The sequence below is a fragment of the Nelumbo lutea genome, chromosome 1 (assembly GCF_056320005.1).
Source record: "Nelumbo lutea isolate HS-2025 chromosome 1, American lotus-T2T, whole genome shotgun sequence".
NCBI classification, from domain to species: Eukaryota; Viridiplantae; Streptophyta; class Magnoliopsida; order Proteales; family Nelumbonaceae; genus Nelumbo; species Nelumbo lutea.
The window spans coordinates 48,936,811-48,943,322 of record NC_142684.1 but is presented as its reverse complement, the minus strand read 5'-3'; the positions used below and the strand labels follow the sequence as shown (position 1 = coordinate 48,943,322).

At 39.6% G+C, this 6,512-nt stretch overlaps 1 non-coding gene across 1 annotated transcript; it reads left to right on the top strand.

The window, feature by feature from the left end:
* Positions 1-2,387: 2,387 nt before the first annotated feature.
* On the top strand, positions 2,388-2,494 carry LOC148874572 (small nucleolar RNA R71). The gene has a single exon (XR_016106090.1). It is a non-coding gene; the product is annotated as a small nucleolar RNA R71 (small nucleolar RNA).
* Positions 2,495-6,512: the final 4,018 nt, after the last annotated feature.

Below are 6,512 nucleotides of genomic sequence, written 5' to 3'. Positions count from 1 at the left end.
AAGGTTCCATATGGGCAAGTAAAAGTGGTCTTTTCTTGATCTTCTGGTGCAATTGGTATCTGGTTATACCCTGAATATCCATCCAAGAAACAATAATACTCATGCCCGGCTAGCCTCTCCAACATTTGATCCATAAATGGGAGAGGGAAATGGTCCTTCCGGGTGGCTTCATTTAATTTTCTATAGTCAATACACACACGCCATCCGGTAATGGTTCTAGTAGGGATGAGTTCATTTTTCTCATTTGGAACAACAGTCGTACCCCCTTTTTTGGGCACAACTTGCACAGGGCTTACCCAAGAACTATCAGAAATAGGATAAATTATCCCAGCATCTAACAACTTAATTATTTCAGCCTTTACCACTTCTTTCATGTTGGGATTCAGGCGCCTTTGAGGCTGAACGGAAGGCTTGCTGTCCTCTTCCATCAAAATTCTGTGAGTGCAGATTGATGGATTAATGCCTTTGATATCTTCTACCTTCCAAGCTATAGCATTTTTGTGTTTCCGCAGCACTCTTAATAATTTTTTCTCTTTGTAAGGGATTCAGTGCTGCGGAAATTATCACGGGGAGATCTGATGGTTCCTCAAGGAAAGCATACTCTAAATGGGATGGTAATTGCTTTAGTTCAAGGGTGGGGGGTTCTTGGGGTGATGGCTTACCTGATGGTCCGGGCAATTTGCCTAAGTTCTCTAATTTAATAAACCCCTTTCCCTTGAATTGAGGCTTATCGTTCAGGTATGCTATCATGAGGTTTATTTTTTCATTTTCTGCTTCTTCAAATTCTCCCTGCTGGAGGCAGAGTTCAAGAGGATCAGTTATTCTACTTACCTGGAAGCATTCATCAATTGTCAATTCAAGGGCATCAATCATAAAACAAGAATCATCACTAGAGGGTGCATGTTTCATAGCATCAGACATTTTAAAAATTATCTCCTCATCTTGTATCCTAAGGCTGAGTTGTCCTTGTTGGACATCAATCATTGCTTTCCCGGTAGCCAGGAAAGGTCTCCCTAGGATAAGCGGGACCTCCACATCTTCTTGCATGTCTAACACAATGAAATCAACTGGAAAAATGAATTTGTCAACTTTAACTAACACATCTTCTATGATCCCCCTAGGATGTCTAATGGATCTATCAGCCAATTGTAATGCCACTCAAGTGGGTTGGGGTTCATTCAACCCCAATTTCTTGTAAGATAGAATATGGCATTAAATTGATGCTAGCTCCCAGGTCACATAAAGTTTTTTCAATTTTTAAACTGCCAATGGTACAAGGAATAGTGAAACTCACTGGATCTTTGAGTTTTTGAGGCAGCTTGTTCAAAAGGATAGCAGAACATTCCTCATTTAATGCAACTGTAGCCACATCTCCCAGTTTCCTTTTGTTTGCCAATAATTCCTTCAAAAACCTTGCATAGTGTGGCATCTGGGCTAAAGCATCAGCAAAAGGAATATTAATATGTAAACTTTTAAATATTTCAAGAAACTTACCAAATTCCATCTCCAATTTTTGTTGCTTCAGCCTGTTAGGGAATGGAACTTGTGGTTGTTGGTGCATCCCTTGTTGTGCTTCTGGTTGTTCCATCTTCTGTTGTCTGGTTCCAAGGCTTGTTTCTGCCTTGGGTTCAGCCCAATTCTTCTTTTCTACCTCAGGCAACTCTTTTCCACTTCTTAAGGTAATAGCTTGCACCTGCTCTCATGGATTCACTTCAGTGTTGCTTGGAAGAGTTCCCGGCAGTCTGGAAGAGATTAATTGTGCCAATTGCCCCACTTGGTTTTCCAGGTTTTTGATTGAGGCTTCCTGGTTCTAGAACCTAGTTTTTGCACCTGCTATAAATTTTGTCATCAGTTCCTCCAAATTGGATTTCGGTTCAGGCTGATGATAAGTCTGGTGGAACGGCTTGGAAATATGCTGATTTGGCCAGGACTGGTTTGAATGTCCCCTCCATCCTGGATGAAAAGTATGGTGACTCTGGTAACCCTGCTGTCTTGACGAATTGCTGACATAGTCAACTTGTTCAGTAGATGGTCTGAACTGATTGCAAACTTGGCAGTCTGTACTGATGTGGACTCCCCCACACAATTCACAATTAAGAGGCTGCACATGCATGGCAGCTATCTGCATTTCATCTATTTTTTTACTGAGTGCTCCTATTTGTGCAGCTAGTGCTGTATAAGTGTCAACATTATGCAAGCCTTGCTGCTTCCTAGTTTGAGTCCTTTCCGAATGCCATTGATAATTGTTGGCTGCCATTTCCTCAATAAGTGCATGGGCAACCTCAGGAGTTTTATTATTTATGGATCCTCCGGCTGCAGCATCTAATATGGTCTTATTTGAGCCAGTAAGACCATTATAGAAAGTCTGCACTTGCAGCCAAATGGGGAGGCCATGGTGAGGGACTCTCCTTAACAGCTCCTTGTATCGTTCCCATGACTCATATAAAGATTCTCCCTCTTGCTGGAAAAAAGTAGTGATGTCATTCCTCATTTTAGCAGTTTTAGAAGGGGGAAAATATTTAGAGAGAAAACGGCTGGCCATTTCGTCCCATGTGGCTATAGATCCTGCCGGTAATGAGTTCAATCAAGCTTTGGCTTTATCCTTCAAAGAAAATGGGAATAACCTTAGCCGGATGGCATCATCACTTACCCCATTGTGTTTGAAGGTGTCACAGATTTCCAAGAAGTTAGCAATATGGGCATTCGGATCCTCATGGGCCATACCACAAAACTGAACCGTATTTTGTATCATTTGGATTATGGCCGGTTTAATTTCGAAGTTATTGGCAGCAATAGTTGGCCTGATAATGCTGGAGAGAGTCCCGGTGAGGGTAGGCTTGGCATAATCCATCATAGTTCTTTGTTCAGCCATTTCTTGTGCTTCTTGTCTGACTTGCTTAGCAGTTCTCAAACGGACACGGAGAGTCCGTTCAATCTCCGGGTCGTAAAGGATCTCTTCCAGTTCAGGTCTGCTTGTCATAAACTGTTAAAGTCAAAGCAATAAAAATGCCAATATTCACAAAAGAAAATAAATAACTAAACCTATCACACTGAAAATGTAAAGTGAATTATTGGAATACAAAACCTACATCCTATCATGAATAAATGAAGCCGATTATACTAAAAGCAGATTTAAACCAATCATCTTATTCAAGGTTCCTTTATCTACATCCATCGATTGCAACATCTGAATTCAGACCCAATTTAGATCTGAGTTCAGATCTACAAGTCTTTGGTATTGTTAGTCTAGAGAAATTAATAAATTAAAATTCAGATCTGAGCTGGATATCTCATACACACTCATTGGTATACACTACAATATACATCCATTAAGGTTGGAATCAATTCTGTGATGCTTTAGGGCTGAAATCAGATCTGATCTGAAAAAAAAAAAAAATTTAAAAGGATCTGAAATAAACTAAAACCAGTCCTGAGTTAGGCTTGGGTTAAAGATTTTAAACTCTACAATTGAAGCTCAAACCTGTATAGCTGATGCATATCAAACACTTTCTAAGACCTGAAAATTGGGTCTGCAATGTTTGGTATTGCAAGCTATTCGGCCCATACAACTTTTGTAGAAATCTGAAATCAGGTCTGCTAACTGTTGCACTATAGCAGCCCTGCTACAGATCTGAATGCTAAAAGAAATACTTGGAAAGTGCTAATTTTTCTTAAATATCTAAGGCATAACAATTATTCAATCCAAACATACACCTCCTTAGCTAATGTAGCTCGGTTACAAGTGGGTAAAGCCAAGAATTCAGTCCACCCAGAATTCATAGTATGCTCTGTATCAGTTCAGTCCTCACATCATATCAACTGCATTTCAGATTTGAATTTCTCTCATTCCTTGCTATCCATTCACCCTTGAGGCAGGTTGGATGTATCATAGGGTGGATTGGGGTAGTGATGGCACCCAATTCACCTCAAACTTGCATCGGTTCAGATCTGAGTTCAGAGGAATTCAGATCTGAACTGAGCAGATCTGTAACAGCAGAATTCAGATCTGAACTCAAGTCTGAGTTTGGATCTGAATTCTCAATTGCCTTACCTTCAGTTATTGCTATCAAATTGTTTTTGGGGAATAGCAGAAGTGCCCTAGGGTGAATTGGGGTGGTGATGACACCCAATTCCCCTCAAAATTGCATCAGTTCAGGTCTGAGTTCAGAGGAACTCAGATCTGAACTGTTGCAGATCTGCTGTAGCAGAATTCAGATCTGAACTCAGATCTGAGTTCTGATCCGAATTCTCAATTGCTCCTCTTGTTGTTCAAAAGATCTCCCCTTTTTTTTTTTAATTTGTTTTTTTTCTTTTTGTAATGAAAGAAAGAAAAAAAATAAAGTCTGAAACACAAGCAACTCTTTTCGGCTGAGTGCTGCAGATCTGAAATCTGCTGATCTGAGTGCCGAATGCAACTCAGATCTGCAACACTCATGTTTTTTGTGAAATTTTTTTTTTCTTTTTTTTTCTTTTTGAAGGGAACAACATCAAGATTGAATAGAAATCAAATATGCCTTTATTAAAATGAAACTGAAACCAGAAAAAGAGAGTAATCTACTTAAGAAAGAAGAAACATAACTACATGAGTACAGCAGTTGCAGTCCAAGCTGAAATGAAAAAGTAAGCAAATTAACCCAACTATGAATGCAATGCTGAATGAGATCAGATTAAGAATGCTCAATGTTTCCTAATATTGCTTCTCTAAATCCCCGGCAACGGCGCCAAAAACTTGATGTGTGGTTCATTGTGACACTAGCAAGTGCACTAGCCGTTCAAGTAATAAAGTAGTGAGTGAAGTATCGTTCCCACGAGGATTTAGGAAACAATTACCAATACTAAATTGAACACTTCTTATCTGATCAACAAATAAATCAAACCTCTAATGAAAGCTAAGAAATCCTAAATTAAAATCTATCTAAATCATTGGTCCAATTGCCTTCAATTCAGGTTAGAAGAGTAAGCAGTAAATGTCAATCTCAGAATTCAGCAATCTATCAATTTGGATCATTCGAATGAATCATGATTGAGCCTTGGTTTGGTGAAACCCCAAGGTCATGAACAGCCTCTCTCAAGCGCATGTCCATCCTATGCATGAGTGATGGTTCTTCTATCTCTAGCAAGAATCTAATCCCCATGCATGCATTTCTTCAAACACTTCTAAGGCATCAATTCAAATCTGAATTGATCACCAACTGAATTGTGCAAGTTATCTCTAACCTTGCACTCAATTCAGTTCTTGAATAGTAGACCTGAATTCCTAGAGTCTCTCTCAAGCACTCTAGGAATTCCAAGCTGTAGATTAATTCGCCCAATCTAAAAATTGCAGATCTGAATTCTCTTTCAAGCAATTCAGATTTTGCAATCTCAGATCTGAGAATTCAGATCTGAGTTTTGAAGGTTAGTTGGCCGAATTAATCTACAATCACACCCTTATTCAAGAAACTTCAAATACAATGCATGACCATTTGAATGAATAAAAAAGAATTAGATTGTTGAACTGAAATTTTACAAGCTGAAATACATCAAGGAAGAATGGAAACAAGGAGAAAGAAGAAAGAACATATAACTAAGAAACTGAATTCAAATCAAAAGAGAATGAAACTACAAATGATTTATTACAGAAGATCTTTGAATCACAAACTCTCAATTCGAACTCACCTTCTTCTTCTAGCTTGCTTGTCTTGAACTTCCTTCAGCCCTTCTTCTTCTTCTTCCTTGCGCCTAGCCTTCTTCTCTTCTCTTCTCTCAAGGTGGCCGAACCTCTAAGAGTGGGAGAGCCTTCCTCTCAAGCAATTGAACAACTTTCTCCCCTCCTAGAGGCCTCCTTATATAGTTTTTCAAGGGGGCTCTTGCCCCTTCTTGAAGCCTCTAGAATGGGGTGTATTACACCCCTCATGAACCTTCTAGAGTGCTCCCTCCTTCTCTTCAAGAAACTCCTAGAAGTTGCCGCCCCTAGCTCCCTTTGGGCTGCTATTTGGGCTACAACTTAGCTTGCTTTTGAGCTCATGTGGCTACACTCTAGGCTGTTATTTGGGCTGAAAATGGGCCTTCCTTGCTGGGCCGAATTCTCCTCATAGCTAGGCTTTATTTTCTTGGGTTTTCTCAAGGAATTCACTTGCTCTTTTTGGGCCGAAGTGCTCTCTCTTGCTTCCACGACCGGGCTGGACTGAAATTGGTCTTTTTGAACCTTCTTTTCTTGCCTTTTTTCTTCCTTTTCTTGGATTGATTATCCCTGAACCTATTCTTAGCATTAAGCTAAATTAAGGCAAAAATTAATAATACTGGCATAAAAATCCATGCTAAAGTCCTCAAAAATTATAGATAAATTGTAAGTTCATCAAATATGATGGAAAACCACTCACTGGACAGAAAGGTTTACCTGAAAACGACTCTGAACCTTGTTTGACAGAGGCCAAAGGGAAAACTCATATGATGAGTGGATATGATCCTTCACAGAAAGGTGGTGGGGTTTTGCAGCTGAAACAGTTGGCTCCACGCACCCTATGTGATTT